This window comes from Pongo pygmaeus, chromosome 10 (genome assembly GCF_028885625.2).
Source record: "Pongo pygmaeus isolate AG05252 chromosome 10, NHGRI_mPonPyg2-v2.0_pri, whole genome shotgun sequence".
NCBI classification, from domain to species: Eukaryota; Metazoa; Chordata; class Mammalia; order Primates; family Hominidae; genus Pongo; species Pongo pygmaeus.
The window spans coordinates 95,927,992-95,945,727 of NC_072383.2; the positions used below are offsets into that span (position 1 = coordinate 95,927,992).

At 36.9% G+C, this 17,736-nt stretch overlaps 1 long non-coding RNA gene across 7 annotated transcripts in view; it reads left to right on the plus strand.

Moving 5' to 3' along the window:
- The window catches only part of LOC129010850 (uncharacterized), a 101,713-nt gene that overhangs the window by 39,902 nt on the left and 44,075 nt on the right, over window positions 1-17,736 (plus strand). The window lies entirely within an intron of this gene.

Genomic DNA, 17,736 nt, shown 5'->3' on the forward strand with positions numbered 1-17,736 from the left:
GACCTAGTTTCTTGGGAGTCTTAGTCTCCCAATAGAGCACCTGTTTTCATGGAATCTTTCACGTTCTTTCTCTGCTTCTCCATGTCATGTTCCTTGTGTCTGGGCAATAGCTAAAAGTTAGTGTGGCTAAAAGCAAATTTTGTTTATGCTTTCCATATCTCTCCACTGCCTGTCTTTACCATACTGATTGCCAGCAGCTTCCTTCTAGTTTCATAAACTTAGCATCTGTTGATTATTTTAATTTCCTTCTTCTCCTATAACAAAATTCATCAGGAGTTAACAGGCTCCCAACTTTTAAATAGGGCTTTAGCCTTGCCTGCCAGGATCTGCAATACAAGGCACACCTAAATAGTATTCAATTTGTTTAAACGAAAGCTTATACTGACTCAATTTTAGCGACGTGAACTTTGACCACATGGAGACTTTTGTTTGAAAAAATTAAAATGAGTAAATTATCTTTAGGGAAATCAGAGAATTTTAAAAACACTCCCTTTCTATTATTGTTTATTTTTTTAAATTCCAGGAAAAAAAGATGGGATGCTTATTAAAAAAATAAGCACTTTGGGGACTAATGACTGTAACCATGCACTGCTAACTGGCAAACCAGACGAAGTCCACAGACAAAAAAGATAATGTTTAACAATGGGAAAAATTCCCCAAGTGAGCCAAATAGGCCTCCTCGTGATGTCTGGCTGCAAATTAGACATTGGGTGAATCCACCCAAACTTGGAGTCATTAATAAATGCCAATGCTACAGTAAATGTCAGCTAAAGTGTGAAGGGAGCAAATCCCTGCATGCTTCAAGAAAGTGGAAAAAGTCCATCTCAGATCTTATTTTTGTACAGACACGCTTTCTATTCCCATCTAGAATATTGCAGTTCAGGCATGGATAATGACTAATGCATCTTAAGATGCTCACAGTCACTGCTTGATAAATATACGTCACTATTCATTTATTAAGAAAGACCAATACAATTAAAACTTTTTTTTTTCTTTTTTTCTGAGATAGAGTCTCATTGTGTCAGCCAGGCTGGAGAGCAATGGTGCCATCTCGTCTCAGTGCAACCTCTGCCTCCTGGGTTCAAGCGATTCTCAGGCATGTGCCACCACGCCCTGCTAATTTTTGTATTTTTAGTAGAGATGGGTTTTCACTATGTTAGCCAGGCGGTCTCGGACTCCTGGCCTCAAGCGATGGCTCACTCCTGTAACCCCGGCACTCTGGGAGGCCGAGACAGGCAGATCACTTGAGGTCAGGAGTTGGAGACCAGCCTGGCCAACATGGCAAACCCCCATCTCTACTGAAAATACAAAAATTAGCCAGGCCTGGTAGCACACGCCTGTAGTCCCAGATACTTGGGAGGCTGAGGCAGGAAAATCGCTTAAACCTGGGAGGCAGAGGTTGCAGAGCGGAGAGATTGCTTCAGTGCACTCCAACCTGGGCGACAGAGTGAGACTTCATTTCAAAAAAAAAAAAAAAAAAAGAATGCACAGATGCACAAACTTTAATGAATAGGTTTAATCTAAATCTTAAATACTAGGTTTCCTAAAATACGTTTCTTATTTTATGTCAGTATTTTCATCATAATATTATAATATTGCCTTAAAAGCATTATTAGCTCAATGATCTACATGTGTAAAGAGTATGATATCATAAAACCTTACCTTTTACTTTTTGGCTTTTGTATTACCAATAAAGAGGGATTCTGAGAATTGTATTTATTTTTGTGAACATGAAGAAAAAAGGAGTCCCTAGAAAAATCAGATTTGCCTAAAGGGGTCACTTACATTTATTTTAAATGTTTGTTTTCACTATACCTTGGCTATCCTAATGCATATGGTTTCAGACTTCAATTTGTTTTATATCCAGGATATGAGGATAGGGAAAATGAGTGAGTTCTCTTTATGCATTGCTCTACTGAGTTCTAGCCTTTGGACACATAGAAAATGACTCTTGGACTTTCTCCCTCTGATTAGAGAAGGAAATGGTAAAGGAAGTAATATAAAAAGGATTATCTTCCTAGAAACCTTGGTCACCCCTGTTAGAGAGTCTCTCATTTTAATCTTCATGTTATGTTCACTTTTATTTCACTTTGCTAGTCATGGCTTATGAAAGATTTTAATTGAAAAATATTTGATTCTTATTTTCTCTCTAGGATTTATACTTTGAAATAAGTGAAATTTAGTGTCTGACATGCAAATTATTCAGAAGCGTCTAAAGCAAAATCAATATAATGGTTTTTCTTAAGGCACTTGCAAGAGCAATTAGAAATATATTAATAGTTAACTCACTATGCTTACAGAATCACAAATGAGCATCAAAACAGTTCTGATTTAAGAAAGTCTGGGCAATCAATGATGAATGCCAGTCTCGTCAAGTAAGTGGCTGCTTGAAAAGTTTTTGGGTTTTGACAAAACTTTAAGCAAAAATTGACAGCAGCATAGGGCTGTGTTTAGATCTCTTGCATGGTAGCGCACTAGCAGACGCTTGGTTCTGACAACAAAGAATGAACAGGTTTACAGTGAAAACCGAGTAACATTTGTGTTCTGCAGTAATGAATTCTCACTGTGAATCACAAGTGGTTTCTTTCATGCAAACCATAAATATAAATGGTGGCAAAGCCATGCATTACATGTTTTACTAACTTCAGTCATTCTTATCCATTAACTTACAAAATGCATATATTTGCTATTGCGTATTAATAATGGTGTGAATGGTACACAGGTGGCTTCTGTTTTACTAAGATCACTTTTATTTTTTATGTTTCTAGAGCTTTCAATATAATCCAAAGACAATTTTAGAGCTGGGTTTAAGTTTTGATATCACTGTCATGACAGAGTGCTTAAAATGAATTTAAGATGTCTACTTATAAAATTCTTGTTACAAAAAAAGTTCAAAATTTCAATTTGTACATTTTCAGATGGGATGGAAAGAAAATATGGTCAGATCTTAGTACCTGAGAACCAGTTTATTATCTTATACATTGCCAAGAGGATGAATATACAATAAATGTAATAGATGCAAGTGTGAACATTTAAAATATTTTTTGACTTCTGTATAAATGAGGTCAATTAATTATTCTAAAAACCCATATATTTTAATAAAAATAGTCATTATAACTATTGTAAGTACATGTAATGATACATTACACTTTTAATATATAAACCAGATAGGTAGATTGAAAAATATAAACATTCGTGACCACATTAGATTTTATATTACAGTACAATTAAAAGGTGTTTATTAGCTATCAAACTATCTTTTTAACTGTACAAATTTATAACATAATTAAAACTTTATAGAATGGCTCAAACCCTATTTATTTTATGGCTGATTTATCTAATTCATAAAACTAATCTGTATTTAACATGAGAGACATATTGAAATCAAAATAATGGTGAGCCTCTTTCCCTATGTGAAATTCCATAATTATTTTTCAGCGATTAATATAAAATACTTATTTATCAAAAATATTTGTCAATATGAACTGATAACCTCTTATCTTCCAGGCACTGTGCTAGGCTCAAAGATAGAGATGAATGAGATAAATTATCTGTCTTTTAGGACATCGTCAAGTTGGGATGAGAGGAAAAATCAATAAATTGCCAGACAAAGTAGAGAAAATTTAGTGTCAGTAAATCCCTATGTGGTAACTGGGAAATGTGTCACCTAAAAAAGATGACATTTAAGCTGATTGCTGAAGCATGCGGATTGAAGACATTAGGGTAATCTTTTTTTTTTTTTTTTTTTGGGAGATGTAGTCTTGCTGTGTCACCCAGGGTGGAGTGCAATGGCACAATCTCCACTCACCGCAACCTCTGCCTCCTGGGTTCAAGCAATTCTCCTGCCTCAGCCTCCTGAGTAGCTGGGATTACAGGCATGCACCACCACTCCCAGCTAATGTTTATATTTTTAGTAGAGACAGGGTTTAACTATGTTGGCCAGGCTGCTCTTGAATTCCTGACCTCATGGTCCGCCCACCTCAGCCTCCCAAAGTGCCGGGATTACAGGCGTGAGCCACTGCGCCCGGCCAGAGGAATCATTCTAAGCAGAGAAAATAACACCTGCAAAAGTATGCCACGGTTATGTTGGGAATTTCAATATGATGGAGCTCTGAGTATACATGTATGTGAGGAAAAGGAGGTAAACAAGGAGTTAGAAAGATGTGATGAGACCAGGTGGTGATGGACTTTGAATATAAAGCAAAGAAATCTGGATTTTTAATTCTGTAGGGAATAGCTGACCAAGGTATATGATTACATGTCTGCTTTTTAAACAGCTTTCTGATTTGAAATGCTGTGTTGTTATTATTTTTTTTGTCTTTTTTTTTTAAAAAAAAAAGATGGCTAACTCTGCCAACCATAGACAAATATGCATACTGGCATGGGGAGAAAGAAGACAGGAATTGTTAGAAAGATTTCATTATTTTCCAGCCTCCAAAATAATGAGGTAATTTTAGGCATAGTAATAAGAATGAGGAAGACAGACTAGATTCAATAAACATTTTTGAGTTAGTATCTGCAGATGTTAGTGACCAGTTGAATGAGATGGAGCAGAGAGAGGGAGAAGTTAATGATGACAGTGAATGTTCTGGTTGAAAATATCACAATGGATGGTAGTGCCACTATGACTTATACCGGAAGTAGGACAATTTAATGGGGCTGGAGAGGGAGATAAATATTGTTTAAAATGCCTCTAAGAAATCCTGGTGGAGATCTCCAGAGGTTAGTAATAGGAACATGGAACTCAAAAGGTTGTGACTGTTTCATTCTTATTTTGTATGTCTTGAGACAGATGAGTGTTGAATGGAGGAGGTAGTATTTGTGAGGCTGTAGAACCTCTTTTTTCTCAACATCTAACCTGGGAGAACGAATGAAAGCATGAAAGAACACTGCAGCTGGGCACTTGGCAAGCCAGCTCACATTAAAAGAAAGTATAGAATGGAAGAGTCGGTCAAAGCAGACAAAAGGAAGCGAGAGACACTCAGACCAGAGTAGCCCTATGGAAACGAAGGCAAAAATGGTCTTGAGCAGAAGAAACTCAGTGGTATCAAATTTCACAAAGTGGCCAAGTAGCCTAAAGACAGGTTGGAGTAGTGTCAGACTTTTGTTGTAAAAAATGTTTATGATTACCTCAGAAACAGTGAATTAGTGGGAATGTAAGTTATAGTATAATGGATGAATTAATGAACATGACTTGAGGAAGTTCAGAGTCAGCAATGGTAAGAAGGAAAATAAAATGTTATCTATAAGAAGTGGTATGACCAAAGGAAGGCTTTCGACAAAGTGAGAGAGTTGAGCACATTAGAAGGGAAAGATGTTTATAATGAAAGAAAAGAAAAGAAGAGAAACACTATGAAGCAACTCCTGGGGGAGGTGGAAGAGAGTGCAAGCTAATGCTGTGGAGAGAAAAGTGTATACCTCCCTCCTCCAAGATTAGAGGAAAGAAGCTAAGCATGATTGTCAACTGGCAAAATGAGATTTCCTCCTCCTGGAGTCTTTTGTTCTTTCAGAAGGAGGAAGAAAGGTGGTCAGCTGAGAGTGGACAAAAGGAGAATTGTAGAGATTTGTAATAGCTGGTTTGAAGACTAGGAGAGGAAGCTGAGAAGATGCAAGTGAAGGGATTTCTGAGAAGCAGTGAGATGCCAAGTTAAGACTGGAAACCATCCCCTTATACTGGCATCAGTCTGCCCAGGGTGTAACTTTTTTGTTGTTGTTGTTGTTGTGTTTTTTTTGTTTTTGTTTTTTTAGCATCATTGAGTAGCTTCAGAGCAGTAGACGAAATCTATTGATTAATTTACCCAGAGTAGGAGATTCATCCAGGAGTTTAACAGAAGGACAGGAGGCCAAAATATAAATGTCTGAAAGTAGTAATATAGTGGGGTAGAAACTAGACAGTCAAGAATTACAACATTGCTTCTGCTTTTTACTACAATCGTGGAGGTTTAGGCAGAAAGGCTTAATTTATTCTGAGGCAGCTTTAAAAGAAGACAAATATTTAGACAGAAATCAGCTTCTCTTTTTACTAGATTCATCATTGTGGAAGACAGCACAAATGGAGGAAACCTAGACTCACTGGCTAATTTTCTTGAGTTTTTATAGTAAAATGAGTTCTCAGAAAGTTCATCCTTTGACTAGGATTTTAACCAGGAGATCATTGTTACTTCGTTTCAACAGCTGTATTACCACTTTCCTTTTCCCTTGCATCCTGGTTAGTATGGAATAATAAAAGATTGACCTTTGGAAAGGGAGCATTATCAATTTATTTATAAAGATTTCGCCATAGACATACAGCTGATACTTGAGTTCCTCTGATCTGTTGATGTCTTAAGTCAAACCTTTAATTTACTGTTATTGAAATTTGTTGAAGTCTGCCTTCAAGTATAGAAAGCTTTTTCATTAATTCGTTATATGGGATATGGCATAGTGGACTATATACTGAACCTGCAGGCCGGGTTCTGCCCTCAGCCACTTAAGTCCAAATACGTCACTTTATATTTTAGGGCCTCAATGTAATTAGCATAAAAAGAACCTCTTTCCTCTGAGGTTGAGACAAAGAGCCTGCCTTGTAGAAGTCACCTTATAATAAAATTCCCTTAGATGGACAACCAAGTGAGTTCTACATTCTCTCCTTCTCTCTCTTTACCCCTCTCTCTCCCTCCCCTGACCCTTCTCTTCCCCTCTCATACTGAATAAAGTCAGAATATTCTGGAGACAAATACGAGTAAGATCAAACATCATCTCCTTATCCCTCACTCCAGTCCCCAGTACAGGAGCCCTAGATTGATGGAGGTGCCCCTCTGTTTTCCTGGTGCAAATGTAACTCATTCAATTATGCAGTCAGTCAACAAATATATATTGAATGTCTGTTGTGTGATAGGCATTTTTTTGGGTGATGGTGACATCAGGGAACCCAATTCTCTGTAATACTATTTTTATTTCACTGTGTTAAAATTTTATGCTCATTTTTATGACTTCCCCACTAGACTATAGCTACCTGGGGAAAAGAATTTTGCCTTATTTCCTCAAATCTCAATGGTCTAGCACAATGTTTGACACATAGAAGGTGGTCAATAAAATATTGCTGGATAAGTTAATTATTAGCTAATAGATTAATATACACGTACACTCATTTATACTCTGAGATTTATAAGAGAGGAAGCATTTATGGAAGACATAGTAAGTATCTGCTATGTTTAATTCAAAGAAATACATTTAATTAACTTGATTTGTTCTGTGACCTTAGAAATGAAGCAAATGTAGGATTTTAGAGAAAGTTACAGTTAAATTTCTCTGAGAAGCATTTTCTGAGGTGCCGACAATAGCTAGAGGCATAGAAAAATCCTATTCATAAAAACCAAAGGGGCAGATTAAGCCCATAGAGAAAATAAGATCTTTGGTTTTCATTGTTAGATCTAATAAGTAATTTCCATGAGTCACTTATTTATTTTGTAATTGAGCAAGTAATAAAATGAATTGAGCGTCCACAGCTTTGTTACAAATGAAGATGGACCATTACGTGCTCTTATTTAATACGAAAGTAAATTTTCATGATAGTTTAAAAAATTGGTAGTGTGTGTTCATAATGCTATTATTCAAAGAGGTGATTATCCAGTTCCTCACAGTAGCATCGTAGTTATTCTATTTGAAAGGAATGTTTTCACCAAATTGCCAAATTCTTCAATTCATTAGTCAAAGTTGCCGTAATCTTTGATCACATAGGGAGTTACTTCCTGGTTACTTCCTGAAGCCCAGTAGGTGAAACAACATTTGTCTTGCATGTTCACTCTATGTGACATCCACCAAAATAGTCAAAAATTTAAAACAATTCAATTAATCACCAGTCTATTTTGACCTATTCCCACCAATAAAGTCGATAGGCTGAATGTTATTTTCTAGTCACTCTTTTTTTTTCTAAGTTGAACTGAGTAGTTGATTTGTCATTGTGCAAACACAGTTTATTCACATGGAGTCCATAATTGGGATCTTGTTTCTCCTCTCTGGAATCTTTTTATTGTTTTTCACTTCATCAATTTCTGCAGTCATAGTTATGAAAATCCAAAATTTGACTTAAACTTTGAAGTTGAAATTTGTGTTATTATTTTTGTTTGAGACTGGAGCAGAGGAGGGAAATTACTTCAGGGAAAATGTTTGTTTAGTGGGCAATTATAATAAACTCTCTGGGAAATTGTACTTCTTTTTTTTACTTTTTTTTGAGATGGCGTCTCGCTCTGTCGCCAGGCTGGAGTGCACTGGCACAATCTCTGCTCACTGCAACCTCCTTCTCCTGGGTTCAAACGATTCTCTTGCCTCAGCCTCCCAAGGAGCTGGGACTATAGGCATGTGCCACTACACGCTGCTGATTTTTGTATTTTTAGTAGACACGGGGTTTCACCATGTTGGCCAGGTTGGTCTTGAACTCCTGACCACAAGTGATCCACCTGCGTTGGCCTCCCAAAGTGCGTGAGCCATTGTGGCCTGTACTTCTCTTTATTAGAGCAAATACAAATTACCCTAGAGGGTTTCTCTTTAGAAATTTCTTGCCATTTTTTCCTTTCATGTTCTTTTTCAATTTTCTAAAAAGAACTGCATGAGGTAGTGAAAGGAATATAGCATTTGAATTCTGAAGTATCTGATTTTGAATCCTGGCCCTGGAATTTACTTTTGGTGTGACCCACAGCAAGTTATTAATCTTACTATAACCTCAGTTGCCTCATGTAGGAAATGATAAGTACTATTTTGAAGAGTAAATGAAATAACTAATTACAGCAGGATTAAAAATGGAATCATTGACCTACAGAGAGACGTTTGCTTTGTAGTTGAAACTATGGGGTATGACAATGACAAAATGACTGAGTCCATCAAGTCTCATAGACTAACTAGGGCCATTACTTTATAACCTTTTATACATACACCTTCATGTGTATACCTGTTGGTATAGTTTTAGCTATTGGAAACAATCTAAATCAACAAGACAATATTCAATAGTTATGTGTCCGGAATTGGTGGGTTCTTGGTCTCACTGACTTCAAGAATGAAGCCACGGACCCTCGCAGTGAGTGTTACAGTTCTTAAAGGTGGCGTGTCCGGAGTTTGTTCCTTCTGATGTTTGGATGTGTTCGGAGTTTCTTCCTTCTGTTGTTTGGATGTGTTCGGAGTTTCTTCCTTCTGGTGGGTTCATGGTCTTGCTGGCTCAGGAGTGAAGCTGCAGACTTTCGCGGTGAGTGTTACAGCTCTTAAGGTGGCGCGTCTGGAGTTGTTCATTCCTCCCCGTGGGTTCGTGGTCTCACTGGCTTCAGGAGTGAAGCTGCAGACCTTCGCGGTGAGTGTTACAGCTCATAAAGGCAGTGTGGACCCAAAGAGTGAGCAGCAGCAAGACTTATTGCAAAGAGAGAAAGAACAAAGCTTCCACAGCGTGGAAGGGTACCCCAGCGTTGCCACAGCCTGCTCAGGCAGCCTGCTTTTATTCTCTTATCTGGCCCCACCCACATCCTGCTGATTGGTAGAGCCAAGTGGTCTGTTTTGACAGGGCGCTGATTGGTGTGTTTACAATCCCTGAGCTAGACACAAAGGTTCTCCACCTCTCCACCATATTAGCTAGATACAGAGTGTGGACACAAAGGTTCTCCAAGTCCCCACCAGAGTAGCTAGATACAGAGTGTTGATTGGTGCATTCACAAACCCTGAGCTAGACACAGGGTGCTGATTGGTGTGTTTACAAACCTTGAGCTAGATACAGAGTGCTCATTGGTGTATTTACAATCCCTTAGCTACACATAAAGGTTCTCCAAATCCCCACCAGACTCAGGAGCCCAGCTGGCTTCACCCAGTGGATCCCTCACCAGGGCTGCAGGTGGAGCTGCCTGCTGCAAGCCCTGTGCCGTGCGCCGGTACTCCTCAGCCCTTGGGTGGTCGATGGGACTGGGCACGGTGGAGCAGGGAGTGGCGCTCATCGGGGAGGCTCCCGCCGCACAGGAGCCCAGGGAGGTGGGGGGGAGCCTCAGCCATGGCGGGCTTCAGGTCTGGAGCCCTGCCCCGCGGGAAGGCAGCTAAGGCCCGGGGGAGAAATTGAGCACAGCAGCTGCTGGCCCAGGTGCTAAGCCCCTCACTGCCCGGGGCTGGTGGGGCCGGCCGGCCGCTCCGAGTGCGGGGTCCGCCGAGTCCACGCCCACCCGGAACTCGCGCTGGCCAGCAAGCACCTCGCGCAGCCCTGGTTCCCGCCCTCGCCTCTCCCTCCACACCTCCGGGCAAGCTGAGGGGGCCGGCTCCAGCCTTGGCCAGCCCAGAAAGGGGCTCCCCACAGTGCAGCGGCGGGCTGAAGGGCTCCTCAAGTGCCGCCAAAGTGGGAGCCCAGGCAGAGGAGGTGCCGAGAGCGAGCAACGGCTGTGAGGACTGCCAGCACGCTGTCACCTCTCAGTTACAAAGCCGTATATGGTTTTTGTATTTTAAAAATCAGATTCATGAATAGAGAATGGAAGGCCTCTGGCTTGTCAAAAATACAAATAAGCAAAGATCCAGCAGCTTTACTGGACTGATTTATTCCTACACTCATCTCTAAATATTTATTGAGTAGAGTGCCTACTATGTGTTCCATGTTGAAGATGGAGAGGGAGAGTCAACAAAACAGACCAGAGCTTCTGCCTTCATAGAGCTTCTATTCTAGTGTTAACCTATAAATTTAATCCTAAATGAATCTGATGAAACTGTTGTGAAAGAGGGAATTAGCTCTTATATTACCTACATAGACGCAGTTTCCAACTACAGTAAATTAGAACTGTAATGAGTTCTATTTTTATTTTGAACACACCCATATTCTTATGTTTATTTTTGGTGATGCAAATCAAAAGGGGTATGGATAAATTGGAGTGTCTTGGGAAGATAACGCCATGAATTTTTCTGAAGACCATGTGCTATGGTAAATGGTGTGCTATGGGAATGGGTGAAGAAACTATATCGGTTATGTCCAGAAAAGAAAAGGGTCAGGAGAAATGATAGCTGACCTCAAGCAGTGAAGAGCTGACTCAAAGGAAAGGCAACAGATGGAGTTTACGTTGTTCCACTGTAGGACTAGAACCAAAGAGTGGCAGTTTGTTATGAGGTGGATGTTAGCTCAAGACAGAACTTTCCAATTATAAGGGTTATTCTTAAATAAGAAGTTGTCAAGGAGCAAGAGGTCACCAGCTTTCTCTTTGCAGAAGGTAACTCAGCAGAAACTGGAAGTACAGGGGCAAGAGTCAAGTCTGGGTAAGAGACTGGCAAAGTGTGCTTTGGATTCTATAACTCTGAAACACCATTCTTGCTCTATAGTTAATTACTGCAATAATTCATAGCCCAGGAAAGCTCAGAGGCAACATATTTCCAGATGACAATATCCCTATGGGTTTCTGACCTTTAAGGTTTCCTAGAATTTTGCAACTCTATAATTATCTCTGTACCTGGAAAATTCTATAGGAAATGACAATGAAGCTTTTCTTACTTGTCAACCATGTTCAAGAAATGTTTTCTGAGCATATGGATTTCACTTTTGTTTTCCAAAATAGTGATTGGAGATTTGCCTGTTTAAATCCCCCCAATTTTTGGCCAGGATTGAAAATGACAGGTTATTCTAATGCCCAAATCTTAATTTCTGTGCCATATCTATATCTATATATTTCATTGGCCAATCTTCTGTAAATTTTCTGGATTTCGATTAGTTCGTCCTGAACTGTTGACAAGCTAAATTTATCTAACAATTCATTGCATTAAATGCCTGTTCATTCTTGGAAAGTATGTTGATTTTTTTTTCTTAGCAAAGTGACAAATATCATTTTCATGATAATAACAGAGATTGATTACGTTTTATGGAACACAGAGTAAGAGCTGATCTTAGTGAGACAACCTTGAGGCTTATAAAAGTGAAAAAATCATTTGAATTAATAATGAAGTTAATGAATTCATCTGTTGCTGATGAAATAGAAGTATTTAGAGAAAAATGAAAAGTTCTGCTGCTACACAAACACTGTCAAGAATTAAGACCAATTTCAGTACTTTGGAGGTGCTGGTTTTGTGAAACCTTTTTTTGTGTGAAACCTTTTAAAAAGTTAATACTCATTGTTTTCAAAGCTAAAGCTATGATATTGATCTCTGGCTTACCTAAGCATTCTGCGTGATAGTAATTATATTGAAAGACATTTTTCAATTAAGTTAGGACAAGAGTAACTCATGATCAATGAAAACTAAATTTGAACTATTAAGAAGTCTATGGGGAGCAGTTTATGTTTCTGATATGATTTATGCTCTAAAATTTCACTAGTTTCCTTTTCACTCTTAACTTTTTATAGTTAGGCCTAAACTAAACCAAATGTTTGTGTGCTTTATTATTCTTCCTTGCTTCTCAGTATCACTTTCCTTATAACCTAAAAGGCATTATTAAAAATCAAAAAACAAAAAATCTGCACATCTATTATAGTCTGAATGTATGTTTTTAGAGAATAGAAATAAGAAAAAAGGGAGGTATTTAAGATGTTGAAGTAAGTTGTGGCAGACCCGGAAGACAATGCATGGCTAAAGTACAGAATTACTTTCTCTGAAAAATCTTTAAAACAAGGAAACCAGTTCATGTCTGTTCAGGGACCTTGCCAGTTTCTTCATCTTTCATCCCCATCACCTTAGCATTGTACCAAACAAAGTATCAAACACATAGTAGGAGCTCAATAATAATTAAGTGAATAAACATGTTTTCCCACTAGGGAAAATAAATAAAAATCATCATAGCAATCAATGTTTGTTGAGCTACTAATTTGTGCCATAGAACTTATGTATTTTATCTCTAATATTTGTAATTTTTACATTGTTATAGGGTGATACATCCCAGGCGTGGGGTAAGAATAAAAAAATGAGCATTGATGAAGCTGAATAATATTTAAATAGCTTCTGAAAATATATGTTTATGTATTTGGTATGGTTATGAAGAAAAATGGCCGTGCCTGAGGATTTGAGAAACACCAGAAAACTTACTGTGGATATTTTTAATCTATGATTGTGCTATTATTTTAAAATATTTTCCAATTGTTTCACATGTATATACTTTGTCTCTTCTATAAACTCATTGTTGGTAATTTTTTCTTTTTGGTCTTTCCTAGATGCTCTCTGTATCATCTAACTACAACTTTGTATTCGAAGAGTTTCTAAAAATCATAGATCATTCCTATGATGAATCTCCAGTTTTTAGAGATGTATGATACAGAAACTATGTCAACAATAGTTGGCTGTTTCTTTTTATCATATATCTTGAGAAATCCTTTATATTATTTTTTCTTTTTATTGGAACTGTAATTTTACATTATGGAAAGAATACTTTTGCTCAAGAACCTAATGCTTGCTCATATTGTAAACCATGGCTCAGTTTGTAAACCATGGCTTTGAAAGTAAAGTAAATAAAACAACAGGTGTAGGGTGTGCTAATTGCCATCACATTTTGTAAAACCCTGCAATACATAGCTTATTCATCATTCCCTATCTGAATAGGCTTGGCAAAGCTGTTCATTTCCCTGTAACATACACAGCCAGCAAGGGATACATGTATATCAGTGGTGCTATTAAATACTTGAAAACTTGATTCAATGTATATTGAATGTACATTTATAATTTATAAATTTATAATTTACTTCTTCATGTTTCTTACAATTAGGAGTGAAGGTAGATTACAACAAATTGCTGAAAAATTCACAGGTAAACCCTAAAAATACATAAATCTACCTAATTATATAGAGAAATTCATGACGAAGTTATGTTCTTTCCATGGTGTTTAAAAGTTCCAAGAACTTTTCTGACTCAAAAGATTTATGTTAGTTTTGTGTTAATTGTTTTAGAAATTGCTATATAGGCTATAGAAAAAAATCCATCTTTATATTACATAAAATTAGTAATTTAAAGAGCATCTATTGGGCATCATTTTGAAAATGAATTGCTGTAAAATTACTTCCTGCATATTACAAGCTACAATATTGTATGGGAAGTAAATACCTAAAATTTACAATATTCTATGGGAAGTAAATACCTAATAGTATTATTATGAGTTGTATAGTCTTATGAAAGGTATCTAATGAATGATCAAGTATCATAATTACGTAATTTAGCTTATAAGTTCTATTATTATGTGTATGTATTTATTTCAGACTCTATTCTTTAAAGATTAGATATTATAAAGTCTCCTCTCATCAGATGGAAAGATTGATAGATGAATAAAAATGGAAAGCTTTTTGTAACATAAAAGTCAATACATACATCATTCACTTTTCTGAATGGTTTTTAAAGACTGTAATTTCACTTAATTTTGAGAATTAATCAAACAGAAAGGAAGCCAGCTTCTCCTTCACAACATCTTCAAGTGGCACTATTTTCTCAAGTTATTTAAAATCTTTGGCAAGCATTTAATGTATTTTTCAAATATTATATAAGTTAAAATTTTAAGTTTATTAAGTTATAGAAGAGTTTTACTCATTGTTAAAAAATCTGAGTGATACAGACGTGTAAATCAAAAGGGGAAAGCCATATCTTCACTTCTTTTTCCATTCTCCAGATCTGCCAGTTAAGGTTTTTCTTTAAAAAAAGAAAAACGTACATATATACACATAGAAACACTGCTTTTTTCATTAAAAATTGGATTATTCTATATGTATTTTTCTATAATTTGCTTGTTCAAATCAATCATCTTGAGCATTATCCCACAATAACAGGTTTTTCAGAATTTGAGATCATAACTGCATAGTTTTCCATACTACACATGCACTTTGATGTAACTATGCCTTTGCAGATGTTCTTGTAAATTGTCTCACACTTTTTTTCTGTAAATTAATAATTATATGAACATCTGTGTGTGTGTCTCTATGTGATCCTTCTATTTATCATCATGGGCTTCTGTAGTTACTTTTCTAAGCTAGACTATAGTCACTTTTTTATTGTTAAGGAGTATGTGCATTAAAATTTTTCGTACGTATTACCAGTGGTCCCTTGAAATGGTGTATCAATTTCAACTCCCATAAATAAGTATCAATTGTCCTCTTCACAGGACCTTCACCAGCACTGAATATTACTTAGTCTCTTAATTTTTGACAAATATTTCAGTATTTATGGATGATTTATTAATGTTTCTAATAATTACCCAAACATTTTTATTTCTCTGAGTGGTTAGAATTGAGTCAGACCTTCTGAAAATGGGTACTTGAGATAAAGTAGAGCACTTTTTAAAAGCTTTTTTTTAAAGATAATAGAAATGTTTTATTGAAATTAGTTCAACTTCAGTCATTCTTAAAAAATAAATTGGAATATTGATACATAGAAAAATCTGATGAGATTTGGGATTAAGGGCTTCTGTTTTTGAGAGAGCTGAAACTATTGATATTTATTTGGAGCAAAGATGAATATTATTACCATACACATTGGTTAAAATTAAAAAATTCTGATTTGAACTTCTTGCCCACAGTTTCTTCCTGCTCTCTCAACCCTCCCTTCTTAAAGTCCTTTAACTATATCCTTTAGTTCACTTCTCCCAAAATGCTTTAAAGGCTTCCCACTGCCTCATAGAGATAAACAATAATATCATAATTTGTGACCTTATTCAAAAATCCAATTTCCAGGTCTCATATCTGAAGATTCTAATTCTCAATGTCAGGAATGGGTCTGATAACCTCAGTTTTCAGTAAGAATGTTAGGCGATTCTCAAGACTATCTTGAGACAGACTGAAGGAAAAAGTGTAGCTTGTTTATGTAGCAGTCAAGACTGCATATAATTACTTTTGTTACCTTTTTAACTTGCATATGTCTCTGTCTATCCTCCAGCCAGATGGAATCACACATTCCCTCTCAAGTTCTCGCAGACTGGATTCTAGGCTATTCTGTCTGTGTTCTTTCCCCCTGGAAAACCAATTCCCTCCTCTCTACTTCTGTCTTTACCTTATCAAGTCCTAAGTCAAATCCCACCTTTTGCATTTTTTAGAAAAATGTTCTCGTTCTGTTGTCCAGGCTGGAGTGCAGTGGTGCAATCATGGCTCACTTCATTCTCAAACTCTGGGCTCAAGGTTCCTCCTGCCTCAGCTTCCAGAGTAGCTGAGACTACAGGCACCTGCCACCATGTCCAGCTAATTTAAAAAAAATGTTTTTATAGAGATGAGGTCTCACTATATTGCCCAGGCTGGTCTTGAGTTTCTGGCCTCAAGCTATTGTCCTGCCTTGGCCTCCTAAAGTGTCGGGATTACAGGCACGAACTACTGCATCCAACCAAATCTCACCTCTTCAATGAAGAATTCTATATCTTTATCCCTCAATGGTCAACTTCTGCATCGTACATCTTCATCACACATTTGGTACTTAGGGTTTAGTACTGTTACTTATGGCTCATGTATAACTCTTCTCTTTGTCTCTGACAGTCCCTTATACATAATGAACACTGTAAAAATGTGTTGGTTGGTTGAGTGAGTGATAATGTAATTAGACTATGAAGGAGCAGGTCAGAGTCTGTACGTCAATCCCAGGAAATCACTTCTTGACATTTGGTGGCTTGTTTTACTCCAGGGAGATTTCATTGCTATCTCTTCAAATTAGATATTGCTTGTTTTGGTGACGACAACAAAAGCTAATGCTTACCATTTGTTCAAGTTTATTAATTGCATATTTGAATCAGTCTACATCAAGTGCTTGACAAATTTTATCCATACCAAAGTTAGAGTTTTAAAATTTTATTTGAAATTTAATGTTACACAATCGTATAATTTTTTCCCCAGTAGATCTATGTTCCCAAAGGCCTAGCTTGCTTAGCTCTTTTAAAGTAGTTCAGCTTTCTTAAAAGAAAATTGTTTAGATGTTCAGAATCAGCTCTTATCAGTAGCTACAACATAACTTTTTTGTGAGATCATTAGAATAAATACAACATTTCTCACAGGCACAGAATCCTAAGTGCCTGTGCTATCTTCTTACTATAGTTATAGAACCAGGTTATATAATTTGGTTTAGCTTTAAGTATAATGTGGCAATGTGTTCATAAAAATTGAAATACACTTCATGCTACTAAAAATGATAATTTTCTGAGAATGGAAAACAAGACTAGCATGTATTTACCAATGTTATTCAAGATTGTCTCAAGAAAAACATTGTTCATTTGGAAAAAATAATTGATCATGAGGTAGGCACATTGAAATACCGTTTTAAGGAATAGGAAATTTTGCACTATCTACTTCTCTTATTTTGAAAGTTTAAGCGCTTGGTAAAGTCACCTTGGAAAAATGGAGGTGATTTATTAATTTGTTGTTTGTCTGGACTGACAATGTCTTGACAAATAAAAAGATATCCATCAGACATATATATTTCTTTCTCTTAAAGCTAACAGTTTAGTACTATAGTGGAACGTCTTTGGCCATCCTGGTTTCCTGTAGGTTTGGCTGTGGAGGAGCAGGTGCAAGTTTCCAAAGTGTCTTTACAAGTGTCGCAGTGGGGCTTCCCTCCCATGCCTCCGCAGGAGACAGCTCATCTGTTTAATCCTTATGTTTTAGTCAACCTTTCTTATTATGCAGACAGGGCTCTGAGCCTCAGCTGGATTTTTGACTCTCTGAATGAATTGATGGGGCTCTTTGATCTTAACTGTGTATTGCATCTGTTTCATCCTTCCTCTTAATGCAGTCTTCCATACTCTTATTTTAGTGGGTGCTCCTAAAATACATTTAAAATTATAATTAATAATTATACAAACAAATAAAAATTGCCATT